Below are 6,000 nucleotides of genomic sequence, written 5' to 3'. Positions count from 1 at the left end.
TCTGTTGCCCTGTCTGGAGTACAGTGGCACAATCTCGGCTCGCTGCAACCTTCCTCTCCTGGGTTCAAGCGACTCTTGTGCCTCAGCCTCTTGAGTAGCTGGGACTGCAGGTGCGTGCCACCACGTCCAGCTAATTTTTGTATATCTTAGTAGAGCCGGGGTTTCACCATGTTGGCCAGGCTGGTCTCGAACTCCTGACCTCAAGTGATCCTCCCCCCTCAGCCTACCAAAGTGCTGGGATTACAGGCATGAGCCACCACACTCGGCCTTCATAATTGAATTCAAACCTGAGTCAGGGCCTGTCCCTCCTTGGCTCACAGCCCTCCATGGCTCCCATCTTCCTGCGGGAAAAGCCCAAGTCTGCCCCATGGCCCACAAAGGCCTGCACGAGCCCCTCCCCATCCTCCCCTCCTCCCTGTCTCCCTTTCCTCACTCTGCTCCAGTCACACAGGTCTCCTTAGTGTTCCTCTAACTAGTCAGGCACAGTCCTACCCCAGGGCCTTTGCACAGCCTGTGCCTTCTGCCTGGAACTCTCTACCCACAGTGTGAGCTCTGTCCCTGCACAATCTAGCTTTGTCTATCCCTGTTACTCCTTCTAAACCCCTCCTTCTGGGCCTGGCGAGGTGTCTCATGCCTGTAGTCTCAAAACCTTGGGAGGCCAAGGCAGGCACATCACTTGAGGCCAAGAGTTCAAGACTAGCCTGGGCTTGTCAGGGAGAACCTGTCTCCACAAAAAAAATAAAATAAAATTTGCCAGGCATGATGGCATACACCTGTAGTCCCAGCTACTCGGGAGGCTGCAGTAATCCTGGCACTTTGGGAGGTAGAGGCAGGCAGATAACCTGAGATCAGGAGTTCGAGACCAGCCTGGCCAACATGGCAAACTCCCGTCTCTACTAAAAATACAAAAACTAGCTGGGTGTGGTGATGCATGCCTGCAATTCCAGGTACTAGGGAGGCTGAGTCACAAGAATTGCTTGAACCCAGGAGGCGGAGGTTGCAGTGAGCTGAGATCGTGCCACTGCACTCCAGCCTGGGCAACAGCGAAACTCCAACTAAAAAAAAAAAGAAAAAGAGAGAGAGAGAGAATCCATGAATCTATTTGGAAAATAAACAGATAAAGTGAGAAGGAGGCATTTATATTTATTTATTTATTTTTGAGTCAGAGTCTCACTCTGTCACCCAGGCTGGAGTGCAGTGGTGCAATCATGGCTCACTTCAGCTTCAACCTCCTGGGCTCAAGCTATCCTCCCACCTCAGCCTCCCAAAGTGCTGGGATTACAGGTGTGAGCCACCGTGCCAGGCTACCACTAATTTTTTTTTAATTTATTTTTTTGAGATGGAGTTTTGTTCTTGTCACCCATGCTGGAATGCAATGGCACGATATCGGCTCACTGCAACCTCCGCCTTCCAGGTTCAAGCGATTCTCCTGCCTCAGCCTCCTGAGTAGCTGGGATTACAGGCTCCCACCACCACACCCGGCTAATTTTTGCATTTTTAATAGAGATGGTGTTTCACCATGTTGGCCAGGCTGGTCTTGAACTCCTGACCTCAGGTCATCTGCCCACCTAGGCCTCCCAAAGTGGTGGGATTACAGGCATGAGCCTTGGTGCCTGGCTTATTCATTTTTTTCTACAGTGGAAGGGCCTGGGGATGTTTCTGGAGTGCGTGATTCCCAGTCGTTATTTTAATTATTATTTTTTTCAGTCTGTGGGTGGAGAAATCAATTCAGTGGATCATGACCCATATATATATTTTAAATGAAGTAGAATGGGAAACATCACAGTGTGTGGTGCTTTGCAGAGCGAAGAGTTATCTTGTGCAATTTTTATTGGGGTTATGCAGGTACTTAAACCTCTGTTCTGAGTACATGTGTGTAAATGTGTGTTTGGGAGGCCGAGGCGGGCGGATCACCTGAGGCCAGGAGTTCGAGACCAGACTGGCCAATATGGCAAAACCCCATCTCTACTAAAAAATACAAAAATTAGCCAGGCATGGTGGCAGGCACTTGGAGTCCCAGCTACTCAGGAGGCTGAGGCAGGAGAATCACTTTTACCTGGGTGGAGATGTGAAGGTCAAGAAAAGTTTACAGCTCCCTCACCTCATATAACTGCTTCCTTCTTTCTTTCTTTCTTTCTTTCTTTCTTTCTTTCTTTCTTTCTTTCTTTCTTTCTTTCTTTCTTTTTTTTGAAATGGAGTCTCACTTAGTCGCCCAGGCTGGAGTGCAGTGGCACAATCTCGGCTCACTGCAAACTCCACCTCCTGGGTTCACGCCATTCTCGTGCCTCAGCCTCCCGAGTAGCTGGGACTACAGGTGCCCGCCACCACACCCGGCTAATTTTTTTGTATTTTTAGTAGAGATGGGGTTTCACTGTGTTAGCCAGGACGGTCTTTATCTCCTGACCTCGTGATCCGCCCATCTCGGCCTCCCAAAGTGCTGGGATTACAGGCGTGAGCCACTGCGCCTGGCCATAACTGCTTATTTCATAATTTAAATATATTTATGTGTGGGCTGGGCACGGTGGCTTACACCTGTAATCACAACACTTTGGGAGGCTGAGGCGGGTGGATCATGAGGTCAGGAGTTCAAGACCAGCCTGACCAATGTGGCAAAACCTCGTCTCTACTAAAAATACAAAAATTAGCAGGGTACAGTGGTAGGTGCCTGTAATCCCAGCTACCTGGGAGGCTGAGGCAGGAGAATAACTTGAACCCGGGAGGTGGAGGTTGCAGTGAGCCGAGATCGTGCCATTGCATTCTAGCCTGGGCGACAACAGCAAGACTCCATCTCAAAAAAACTAAATAAAAATAAAATAAATAAATAAATAAATATTTATATGTGTGATGAGTTGATTCACTAGAAAGGAATTTTTGGCCGGGTGCGGTGGCTCACGCCTGTAATCCCAGCACTTTGGGAGGCTGAGGCAGGCGGACCACGAGGTCAGGAGATCGAGACCATCCTGGCTAACATGGTGAAACCTCATCTCTACTAAAAATACAAAAATTAGCTGGATGTGGTGGTGGGCACCTGTAGTCCCAGCTACTCGGGAGGCTGAGGCAGGAGAATGGCATGAACCTGGGAGGTGGAGCTTGCAGTGAACCGAGATCGTGCCACTGCACTCCAGCCTGGTTGACAGAGCGAGACTCTGTCTCAAAAAAAAATTAAAAAAAAAAGAAAGGAATTCTCAGGTGGCGGTGATTTTGCACCCCTTGATCAAGAGATTGACAGCAGTGTCTGGGGACATTTCTGGTTGTCAGGACTTGGGGAGGAGGTGCTCCTGGCATGGAGTGGGTGGATGCCAGGGACTCTGCTCAGGACCCTGCAGTGCCCAAGACGGCCTCATCCCAGAGAACAATCCAGCCTTGAATGTCCACAGTGTCTAGAATGGGGATCTCTTAGTTAATTATTTGGGGGGGAAATTGAGTCTGCTCCCTGCTCACACCAGAAAGCAGAATAAGCTCCCGATGGGGCAGATGGTACAACCCATGGGGACCCTTGGGATTCACCTCCTCTCTCCTTCCCCACCCAGGGTGTGGATTTCAATGTGTGTAGCCACCTGGGACCTCAGCAGGGCAGAGGATCATGGGATCCAGAATCTCTTGGGGGTCTGCGGAATCCCCTAACCCAGGGATTCTCACCTGGAGGATGATTCTGCTCCCAGGGGGCACTGGGTGATGTCTGGGGACATCTGTGGTTGTCGCGACTGGGGCGTGCGCCTGGCATGGAGTGAGTGGAAGCCAGGGACGCTGCTCAGCACCCTGCAGTGCCCAGGACAGCCCCACCCCAGAGAACCATCCCTCCCGTAAAGTCCACGGCGAGAAAGCATGGATAAGACTCTCTGATTTACTGAGCTGTTCCAGCACACAGCCTGGCACACAGCAGGTGCTCGCAAAGGATTTGTAAGCCGAGGGGCTGCTGTCTCCAAACCCCTAGCGGCCTGGCTCACCCTCCTGGGGAGAGGGCAGGTGCAGGCGACCTGAGCCAAGGTGCGCGAGATCCTGATGACACACTGCCCCCGTGTGGGCATCCGTGGAACAGCGGCCGGCGGCACGGGCGCCGCGTGGGTGGGGGGCGGGGAGCGTTCGCACCCGGGGAGGTCTCCGCGCAGCGCGGCCCGCTAGGACTTTCTGCCACAACGCCTACATTCTAGCTCCGTGGCGTCCCACGTGGTGGTCACTGGTGGGCTGCTGAGCCCCTGAACCGTGGCCAGGGCAACTGAGGAAATGCATCTTTCATCTCATTTTTATCTATCTATCTATATCTATATCTATATATAGATATAGATATACAGCTTGTCACTGCTACCTAGGCTGGAATGCAGGGCCGCGATCATAGCTCACAGCAGCCTCGACCTCCTGGGTTCAATCAATCCTCCCTCCTCGACCTCCCAAAGCGCTGGGGTTAATTACAGCCTGGCCCGTTTCCATCCATCTCAGTGTAAACGTAAGTAACCAGGCATGGTTGGTGGCTATCGAGCTCTGGAATGAGGTCTCTCCCCTGGACGCTGTGGACATTTGGAGCCAGATAGTTCTCTGGGATGAAGCCGTCTTGGGCACTGCAGGGTGCTGAGCAGAGTCCCTGGCATCCACCCACTCCATGCCAAGAGTACCCACCATTGTGACAACCACAAATGTCCCCAGACATCACCCAGTGCCCCCTGGGAGCAGAATCACCCTGGTTGAGACCCCCTGGGTTATGGGATTCCACGGACCCCCCCCCAAGAGACTCTGTGTCCCATGATCATCTGCCCTACTGGGTCTAGGAGGCTGTACACATTGAAATCCACACCCTCAGTGGGGAGGGAGAGAGGAGGTGAGTCCCAGGAGCTGGGGCCCCCTGGTTCATGCTGTCTGGCTCATTGGGAGTTTATCCTGGTCTCTGGTGTGAGCAGAGATTGGACTCAATTTTTGTGGCTCATGCCTGTAACCCCAGGTCTTTGGGAGGCCAAGGTGGGCGGATCATTTGAGGTCAGGAGTTCAAAACCTGCCTGGCCAAACTGGTGAAACCCCATCTCTACTAAAAATACAAAAATTAGCTGGGTGTGGTCGTGGGCAGCTGGAATGCCAGCTACTCGGGAGGCTGAAGCAGGAGAATTGCTTGAGCCCGGGAGGTGGACGTTGCAGTGAGCCAAGATCACGCCATTGCACTCCAGCCTGGGCAACAGAGCAAGACTCTGTCTCAAAAAAACAAACAACAAAAAACCCCACAAAATTTGGCCAGGTACAGTGGCTCACAAATGTGATCCCAACAATTTGGGAGGCCGAGGCAGGTGGATCGATTGAGCCCAGTATTTCAAAACCAGTCTGGGTAACATAGGGAGACCCCTTCTCTACAAAAATATTTAAAATTAGCCAGGTGTGGTGGTGTGCACCTGTAGTCCCGGCTACTCAGGAAGCTGAGCTGGGAGGATCATTTGAGCCTGGGAGGTGGAGGCGCAGTGAACTATGATCATGCACTGCACTCCAGCCTGGGGGACAGAGCCAGACTCTGTCTCTGAAATTTAAAAAAAAAAAAAAAAGTAGTAATAACTGCGCCTACCTTGAAGGCCTGGATCAGTGCTGGGGCTCTGAGAAAATTTGGTAAACCTCAGCCATTTATGATAAAGGGGATGATGATTTTGCTGGGAGGAGAGGTTAGAGGTATCTGAGTAACAGAGAGCAAGAATAGTGGCTCCGGGTCCTACAGGACCATAGTATATGCCCACAGCCCACTAGATAGATGGGAAAGCAGATAGATGGGACCAGAGAGGGACAGCCACTTGTCCAGAGATACACAGCCCACCTGTCGTAAAGCTGAGGCTGGCACTTACCCCTTGGGTGTCTATGGGGAGGCAATGGGGCCTCTGGAGGGCAGGCCAAGTAGGCAGCCACACTTCCCTGCTCCCCACAGTCCCCCGGTATCCCCAGAGAGACATCTGCAGGAGTCAGCCTACTAATCACCTAATTAGTGCACAGCCCCCGGGAAATGCTGGGAACACCTTTTAAAGGCCCTTAAACACC

The sequence above is a fragment of the Gorilla gorilla genome, chromosome 20 (assembly GCF_029281585.2).
Source record: "Gorilla gorilla gorilla isolate KB3781 chromosome 20, NHGRI_mGorGor1-v2.1_pri, whole genome shotgun sequence".
In the NCBI taxonomy this organism is placed as follows: domain Eukaryota; kingdom Metazoa; phylum Chordata; class Mammalia; order Primates; family Hominidae; genus Gorilla; species Gorilla gorilla.
Note: the sequence above shows the minus strand (reverse complement) of the source record.